Here is a 10096-nt window from a genome sequence, read left to right on the forward strand (position 1 = left end):
TTATTATTACATGATAGTTATTACATATTATGTATAGAAAACCAGTGGATTTTGCAGGATAATTACAATCACTGGCAGTTACAGTAAAGGCACACTCCAGGCATCCTATGCACTTTATACAGTATGATGGCTGCATGGTTCCTTTAAATGTTTGTGTGAGGGGAATTTGCAGAATCTCCCCAATCGGATGCCCCCCTTCCCACACACCGGTGCTTTGTGCTCTGCAGGCGATGTGTTCGGCTGAGCTCATCTCCCAGCACATGATATACATCCAGTCAGCTGCAATGCTGGTTCCAGTGAACACGGTGTGCTGGGGTTTGTTTAGATCCCCGTGCGCATGTGTGTTAAGTCCTCCCATTGGTTTTAATGGGTGCACTTTCCTGCCACTGATTGCTTCAAACAGCCAATCAGTGGCAAAAAATGGAAAAGAGAAAAAATGGGGAGTCCATCGATAATTCCCGGTGACCTTGTTTAATTGGTCCAACGGAACAGCTCCATCCCCCCCATGCAGATCACCCTCAGCCAGCAGCCACAGAGTTCAGACCTTGTATACATGATTGGCATTAGTGCTTTTGTTATACATTACTTTGTATATGTGATTAACCACTACAGCTTCTCTCAAATAATAATAATGCCTATAAGGGGATAGAGTGAGCTCCAATTGGCTGTTCACTCTCCTTCGTCCTTTGCTTCACTGCCTTCCCTTTACTTCCCCTCTATTATATTGGCTTGTGTGGCCAGTCACAGGCTGCACAGGAGCTTGTACCCTGCTGGTAAGGGGGCTGCAACCCCCAGACAACAAGGAAGTGTCTTGAAGTGCAATGAGTAACAGCAACTATCCTCTTTTAGAGGAGCTTAAGCGCCTAGTGTTTTCCACCCGTGTTGTGTGGTAATATGCTGTACCCCACATTATATTTTTTCCAGTTTCCAGATATGATGAGTCAATGTCCTAGTTGCCAATAGCCCTGTCCAAGTCACATGTGCAGTGCCTACTTTACAGTGAAGCATGGTTTGCACATGTGTTGTTCCCAGTCCTAGTTGAGACATAATGTGATGCCAACACTAAATATGAACAGAGGAACATCATAAAAGTATGTAGGAATACGTAGAAATATAAAATAAACTTGAAATATTTTTTACAATGTTTTATTTGTGGTGATGTGGACAAAAGTTGGGAGCGAGAAAAGAGGGGCACTTTTTGTATAAGCACTCCAGGGGCCCAAGATCCTTAACCTGGCATTGCATCTTCTCTTTCCTATGCCTGAAATGGAAAGTTAAGGACATCTATATGAGAGCTGGCCTACCGGCACATATCTCTTTGTTAGTGTATAGATTACATAGATCCAATAGATTTTTGTTTTCTTTGACCATATTCTGGGACACACTGTTGTGACATGGGAATAGATGGTTCCTCAAATCACCATTTTCATGGGCACTCTCAGTAGTGAATCAGTATATTACCAATATTGTCTCTCAGAAAGATAGTAGGAACCATGCATAGGTAAGACATGTTAAATAATTAAAACAGTGCCAATAGATTCCGCAGAGAAGTACAGTGACATATACTACAGTGACGTATAGTATAAAAACAGACATAAGCATACCTGGGAACTCTCCGGGTTTGCAGGGAGATTGCCAGGTGAAGCACCGCTTCTCCGGGTCAAGACCCGAATCCTCCGGGTCGCGGGAGCGGGGTCTTGACACTCCCCGCTCCCCCATTTTCCCTTTAAATGGGGGTGTTTCCCGCTGGCCGCGTCCCGCAATGGAAGGCTCCAGGTAGCCGGAGCCCAGAAGTTCCCAGGTATGGACATAAGGTATAGAGGGGAAAAAAATTGTCGGTGCACTAAGCTAGTCCCAGGCTCAAATCATTCAAGTGTGTAAAATGAGGCCTCTCAAACAGGTGTGAGCATGCTCCAAATACAGTGTATTGGCTGTACAGTGTATACAAAAAACAAAAACTTTCTGTGCTTCTCACCCTAATAAAGTTGGCAACAAATATATAAACATAATATAAATGAGGTTTTGGTTATATGAATTGGCCAAAGTATAGAGGGTCCTGGTTTTTAAAACTTATAATGTGAAGGATTGTCATTCATTGTCAAATTCTACTGTTCTTTCAACTACATGTTGTGGATTTGTTTGTGATAGTCCTATGAGTTCTAATTACCTATACCTCACACAGTGTATGTATTTAACAAAGCTTAATACGTACAATGCGATACAGTAAATGCCAAGAGTCAGCATTACTTTAGGGGAGACAACCCTGCAGGGTAGATCTAAGATTCAGGATTCTACGCAAGAATGACTCTAATTGGTCCTTAAGGGATATGCACTTGCTTATGCTCAGGATTTTTTAAATTAATATCTAATTAACCAATTAAGTCTGTGTATCACTAAGCAATTTGTTAAGTATTACTTTGTAAGCCTTTAGAACAGGAATGTTAATGACACACTTCAAAGTATATTACAGATGTCAATCTTGATTACAGAGAAGTACACTGGGTTAAAGATGCTTTAAGTCTGTATGTATGAACGAGACTTTTCAGAGCATTGATATTTATATTCCTAAAACACTAACGTTCTGATGCAGAATGCTAGTGCAGAATATCTTCTGGAGTTAGCTTGGTCCTTCTGGATTCCGTGGGTTTATATAAAGGTTCAGATGGAGTGTGGCCAGAGGCATAGGATTCCTATTTCAAATTCCCATTACGAAATGTCAATATTGACATATAAGGTCATTCCATTCTGAAAAGAGATTGCTAATGCTTCAGTTATTCTTTGGTCATTCAAATGTATTGATCAGGTGATATATTGCCAGAAGAGATTTCCATGATGTAGACCCAATGCAAGTCAATAACCAGAGGATAGGTGATAGGTGTACATGAACTCGAGGCAATACAAACAAGATGTTACCTGAATGGTTTGTAAAGCATGTGTGGAATCCATAGAGAGTGTATATTATAAACAGTGGTGGAATAATGTATGGGGTCTCAGATGAAGCAAAAGTGCTGTGAGAGGGCATGTAGACCTTATTTGAAGATTAACAGCGAGTTCGTTAACATGCATTCTTCATAAACGAAAAAAATAAAAGCACTTACCTCTAGAAACCGCAGCTCAGCTTTGTCGTCTGATGATTTTTGCCACTAGTTAACGGCAAGAAAGGATTCATTGAAATCAATGGGGGAATTTTAAGCGCATGTACATAGGTGCCTCAATTGACCCCGACCCTCTGCATTTGCCAAGCACTGGAGCTAGCTGGCAGTAAGTATATCACAGAAGATGTGTTTGGCGGGAAAAGGGGCAAATGCTTTTGGGGGATTCTGCAGGATACCCCCATATATTTGCAAAAGGGACATAACATAATTTTCCATTGGCTCTGATGCATTTTTTTGCATCTAAATTGGTGCATTGATCTTAGTTACTGGGGTTGGAGAAGGTGCCTTCTGTCTCATTTAACTCCTCCCCTAGGTGCCTCTAAGGTAAGATGAAAGCATTCTTATGTACACTTCTTGCGCATTCCGATTGAGTCTTTATTATTATTATTATTATCTTTTATTTATATTGCGCCAACAATTTACGCAGCGCTTAATACAATACATATATTCAAGGGGTATGACTCGAACACCTTTGGGATGAAGTGAAATGGAGATTACGAGCCAGGCCTTCTCGTCCAACATCAGGTCAAAAGACACGGTTGATGAGTTTGGTGTGGAAGAACTTGACTTGCCCATCGAACACCTCTGGGATGAAGTGAAATGGAGATTTCACTCGAAGACCTTTGGGATGAAGTGAAATGGAGATTACGAGCCAGGCCTTCTCGTCCAACATCAGTTCCTGACCTCACAGATGCTCTACTGAATTAATGAGCAATGAATTTGCACAGAAACACTCCAAAATCTTGTGGAAAGCCTTCCCAGAAGTGTGGAAGCTGTAATAGCTGCAAAGAGGGAACCAAGTACATATTAATGGAATGCAATGTCATAAAAGTCCCTGTTGATGTAAAGGTCGGGTGTCCCAATACTTTTGTCCGTATAGTCTATGTTTTGAGTTGCTTTATTACTGGGCCACTTGGCTGCACTTGCCCCACAGGTTAATGCTGCCTTCACTTCCTTGAGGATTGGTTGGATAGTAACATAATGTCCACCTTGAAGGACCAGCATTTAGACACCCTAATCAATCAGTTTACTATATATTATTAAATAAACCTGAGGACTTTCTAGCTCCTGCCACCCAGAGCCCCCCTTGCGTGATGCGAGTAGGAAGTCAACGTTGATGCCGGTGGTCGGTCTTTCTGACGTTGTGGGTGGGGAGTGTGGTGTGCAACAACACTACTCCAGCAACCCAGAGTTTCCCCACAGGGACCAAGAGAAGCAGCGCTTCACCCAGAGTCTCCAGGCAAAATAAGGGACGTTCCCAGGTTTGCAAATTAGTGCTTGGTGTGTTTGTGACTTACCAGAGCAGAGCTGCTTAACATTTGGAGAGTGATACACATGGCTTAGACAGGGTAAGATTCAGTGCACTACATAATTTTACAGAAAAAGGCTGTGTGGATCGCCTGTTATTATCCATTGGACTCTTTAAATTCAGCTGAAGAACATGCTCCACTGTGCAGCAAATAGATCAGTAGATGGCACTGTTGGTCCATAAAACAAAAATAATGGCAGACGTTCAACACACGTCAGTCCCTAAAATACCTCTCTAAAATGTGTATTGTCTTCAAAAGAAACTTGAGGCTGACAGAGAACTACATGGGGAAACTGATAAGTATAAATGAACATTTAGAAGGAACTAAATTAGAATTGCCAAAATATATTAAACCTGATTTTTTCCCTGCAGTGAAATCAATTTCCTTCAAACCTCTGTTCACCTTTCATGAAGCTATGGTAACGAATCCTGCATCTTCATCCTCTTTATTCTAAAAAAAAAATCCCTCTATACTTCAGGAAATTACTTTTAAAAACAGTCTAGGTCATTAGCATAGTACACCATACCACGCTCTGTCATGGTTTTAATATTTGCTCCTTGTCTTATTTTTTTAGTATCCATTGGGTAATTAATGTTATTATCCGCCCAATTAGAAGGCAGATCTGTATTACCGCTAAGGGTAAGCAATTGTCACAACTCACCTTACGCTTATAAAAGTATAATAGACGTATTGATTTAAATCAAGCAACACACATGCCAATCCCCTATATTTAGGTGCTGTGGCCAGAGTGGGTTTATTTTAAAAAGGCCTTTAATTTTAATTTACTGTGCTTATTCTGCCATTCAAATTTATGTGTGGTAAGAGAAAAAATCTTGTGATTCTAGTGAAACTATCCTGATCTTTGTTCAGTTGTCAAATTTTTACCTACTCTTGCTGTTTTCCAGGAGAACCTCCAAAGCCATATCGTTATTAACCAGGGACATGTTTGGAAAACGTATAATGCAAAGATTAAGTACGGCTCTAAGTTTCATCTATAAGTAATGATAACTTTCGTAACATAGCTTTACACTTGTATAGATCTCTATAGATAGATGGTGTATTCCTGGCAAGCCCAACTAGCTTTAGGCCCAGGGTGGATGTTCCATGAGGTGGTGGCAGCCCCTGTTACGCGGCAACAAATCACCCTATTGTAATCACCAGAGATTGAGGCATGGCCTCCTTAGCGAGTTTACTCTGTGCCATGTACCCTTAAAATGCACAGTGCCAGGTTATGACATCATATGCCAGAACGCGTTCTAGACAGCAGTCTTGGAGGTAAGTGGTGGGGGTTTCTTCTTTTTAGTTTGAGCTAGCATCTTCAAAAACTGGACCATGATGAACCAGCCCAAAGGTGCCAAAGGTTAGCTTCTAGTTAAACAGCACCAAAGATGTGCAAGGAACATACTGCTGTACACTAATAGCAGAGGTAGAGGATGCTGGGTAAGCATGGCGGATAGACGGTGGGTTGCATGGCACAAGCAGAACCAAGCCAGATCCAGAGACTCTGTTTGTTGAGTCACACACAACATAATCGAAACATACTCAGGAAATTGTTTTTGTTAGGGCTTGGCAAGTGAACTGCCTGATTGGTACAAATAAATATGGCCAATACATATTTAAATAACAAAACAGACACAGAGGTGTGTATCAAACACTGTAACATTTTATTTCAAGGCAAACCGTAATGAGCATATAATCCAACTAATAAAATGTGTTAGTTTGAACTTGATAACTGAGTCGATCTGGCTGCAGTCCTGACATAGGCATAACCACAGGTGTAACTTTCCTGCATGGTGGACTCCTTGTCACTCACCAGGGATCGAACCCATGGTGAGTCTTGCACTTACCTCATAGGGCAAGTGGCACCCGAACCAGCCGTACCTCAATTTACGCTAATAATATTCAATGATATGCTTGATAAGGCAGCCCCTTATTGATGCTGAATCATGGGATGTCATCTAAACTCTAGAGCCCAACCCCTGAACCTATGGCTCTGTATCCTAATGAACTCCCAGTCACTCAAGCAGCCCTGTTATTGCTACTGGGCTGTTATACATAATAACCAGCAAGCTCTAACCACCCTTAAACATTAAATTGACCTGACTTTATTACAATATAGTGAGGCAAACCCTTCAATGTTGCTTGCAGGTCTGTTATAAGCTAACTGCACTCTACACTGTCTACTCTACTGCATAGTTGCCAACTGTCCCAGTACTTTCACAGGACGTGTCTGGGAAAATCGCCATGTGCGGGTGTTGGGTGCAGATCATGGATCTCCCTCTAACAGCCCAGAATTAAGGAAGCCCAAGGCCCAGGGGCGGGCTGGGGCGAAACCTAATCTAAACGGCCGCTGGCTGCTGATGCCGCCGGCCGGCACTACTTTAATACTTTTTTTAAAAAATTTAATATGGCAAGCCGGATCGGCTATTAAATGAAAAAAAAAATTGTATTAAAGCAGCGCCGGCCGGCGGCATCAGCACCCAGCAGCTGTATGCGATGGCCGCCAAGTGATGGGAGCAGCGTGAGGGGTGAAAGCTCCGCCCCCTCGCACTCACCTATCACCCCTCACACTGCTCCCATCACTATGCGGCCATCAGATTGTTGGAAATCGAATCTAAACGGCCGCTGGGTGCTGATGCTGCCGGCCGGCGCTACTTTAATACTTTATTTATTTATTTTTAATATGGCAAGCCAATCCGGCATATTAAATAAATTTTAAAAAAAGTAGCTCCGGCCGGTGGCATCAGCACCCAGTGGCCGTTTAGATCAGTTTTCCAGCAGTCTGATGGCCGCATAGCGATGGGAGCAGCGTGAGGGGTGAAAGGTGAATGCGAGGGGGCGGATCCACTTCACTTGACTTGCCCCCAGGCCTTAGGCTGCCAGCCCTCCCCTGCCAAGGCCTGTTTCTTCAGACCTCTGCATCAGTGCCCCTGCACACTGTGTGCTGACAATTGATGCTGAGCACTGGAATATGACATCATATCCAAGCTCTTAGCATGGAAGCTGCGCACACAGCGAAGGAGCACAGCACTGAAGCAGAGGTCTGAAGAAACAGACCTCGAGCTCCACAAGAGTTAAAGAATACAAGGAAGAAAGGTAAGAGATGGGGAGAATAGTTTTGCTTGCCATCTTCTACATTAAACCTAATGTAGTGATTACTTGTCTGCAAGCAAATTTATGTCTTCAGTTTATGTTACTGTAATTCCATCATGTATTAGGAGATGTATACTTATAATATTTATAACAGACAATTGCAGAAAACGGGCTTATTTTCTATTGTGTGTACATGGCATCTTTTTTTTAACCCTTTTGAGTACAATGTCAGGAAAACCATTTTTCATTTTTGTGGAAGACTGAGCTATACATATATAAGTATGTTAGTATGTGCGTGAGCATATGCCAGTGTGTGAACGTGTGTCTTTGGTTATTTTTGTGTGTTAGTGTATGTGGGCATTTGAGTGTGTGAACATGTGTCTAGCGATATTAGCATGTAGAACACTGCATTGGGAGGCGGGTCCCCCGGGCGCGGGCGGTCTTGCTGGGGTTGCGGGCAGGAGAGGGCGGTCAGGCACTGTACCTGCGGGTCCCGGTAATCCCGCGCAGTCCCGCAAGGCTGCCTTCTCGCTGCTCCCTTACAGTGTCTCCTCTCTTGCTCCGCCCAGGAACAAAACAGAGTCACGTGATGGGACGTCACTTCCCGTGACTCTGCCTTGTTCCTGGGCAGAGCAAGAGAAGAGATGCTGTGAGGGAGCAACTTGAGGGCAGCCTTGCGGGACTGCGCAGGAAATCTGCAGTTCAGGTAAGGAGGTGGGCGGGATTGGCCACAAATGTGGCGGGAGCGGAACACCCACATTGCGGGAGCAGACGGGATTGGGCAAAAAATCAGCGGGAGCGGGATTAAAAAAGCAGTCCCGTGCAGGGCTCTATTAGCATGTGTGTTTCAGTATGTTAGCGTGTATGCGGCTAGGTATGGTAACATGTGAGTATGAGTATGCCAGCGTATGTGCGTGAACATGTGTCTTTGGGTATGTTAGAATGTGTTTCTGGGGACGTTAGCGTGAGTGAATGGGCCCAGAATTTACATTTCGGTGCATCCCTGCTATATACTAAGCCAGACACGGAAGTCATAGGCCTACAGCACATCAATTGCTTAGTATATAGTGATAGGGGTTTTGCTGCATTATTGTCAATGTGTGCCTCAGTATATAGTGATAGGTGTTATACTGTTCCCCTGTCAATGTTTGCCTCAGTATATAGTGATAGGTGTTATGCTGTACCCCCATCAATGTCTGCTTCGGTATATAATGACAACAGTTATGTTGTATGCCTGTTAATGTTTGCCTTATGATAGAAGCTATGCAGTTTTAAAGTGTGTGTGTGTGGGGGGGTGCCACAGGATCTGCCCCAGGTGCGCCCCTGAGTGTGTGTACAGATGTTTTAATGTGTGAACATGTGTCTGGGTATGTTAGTGTGTCTGGTTGTGTTAGTTTGAGTATCTGGGGATGTTAAATTATGCCAATTATGTGGTTTGCGCAGAGTATGCAGAGCTTTGTGGCTGGGGGTATGATACATTTTCAAGGGGATAAATGATAGCTGCGCCACAGTGTCCCTGGATTTTGTTCAAATGTTGGCAACTATGCTACTGTACATCAATACACTTTTTTTGAAGCAGGACCAGTAAGCTACATGCAAAGCCTATTACACTAAAACTGGCTACTCGATGACTATTACACGCACCATCATGCAGCCTCTGCATCAATTCCTAATTCCAGGGGTGTTTAAACACACCACTACCGTGTGTAGCAGTCACTCGATCCAGGCACTTGAGGGAGATAAGATGATTATGTGTGCTTTGTCTCAGTACTACCATTTATATTACAGGGTCGGGAAAGGCCTGAGGGCGAAAAAAATACTTAACAGCAGTTACCTCTAGTTAATTCTTTGCTGGTATATTTTGGAAGGATTTGGTAGACTCAGGCAAAGAATTAATATCCAAGCATCACTAATTTTTACCAGCGAAGGAAACAAAATACAGTCCAAACGAAATCACCAGACCTCCATTCACCATAAAATGTTATTTACATAATATCGCAGGGAGCTTGTCCGACGTTTTGTTTCTTTTAGCAAACCAGATCAATCATAAAAATGTCTCCACGGCTTCCATATTTTCCATGGGCCATCACCTGAGCAAGCAGCTAGCAAGCAGACAGCAACCAGACAGCTTGTATGCCCTCATCTAATGCATCCAAGCAAAAGACATAGGTCAGTGTTTCTCAACCCAGGACATTAATAATTCTGAAATGCATAATGTGGGCATTTCCCGTTGAATTTCCCCAGCTATAAGGGCATGAAAATAACTCTCGTTATAGCTAGAGGGGTTTGGCTGAGATGCGCAAAGTGTATGACTGTGTCTCAGTTGGTATTTATATCTTTATCAGTACCGGTACTGATAAAGATCAGATACCGCTGATTGACTACTATGTTTCAAACGTGTGTTTTAATGCCAATGTATTCCTGGGCCACTTGGCTGGGTCTGCCTTGTTGGGCAATCGTCATCTGTAAGCAGGATGTATGTGATATTACTGCACTAGTAACAAGTTTCAAGAAGACTATTTTGAAATGTTTATTGGC

The sequence above is a fragment of the Spea bombifrons genome, chromosome 1 (assembly GCF_027358695.1).
Source record: "Spea bombifrons isolate aSpeBom1 chromosome 1, aSpeBom1.2.pri, whole genome shotgun sequence".
In the NCBI taxonomy this organism is placed as follows: domain Eukaryota; kingdom Metazoa; phylum Chordata; class Amphibia; order Anura; family Pelobatidae; genus Spea; species Spea bombifrons.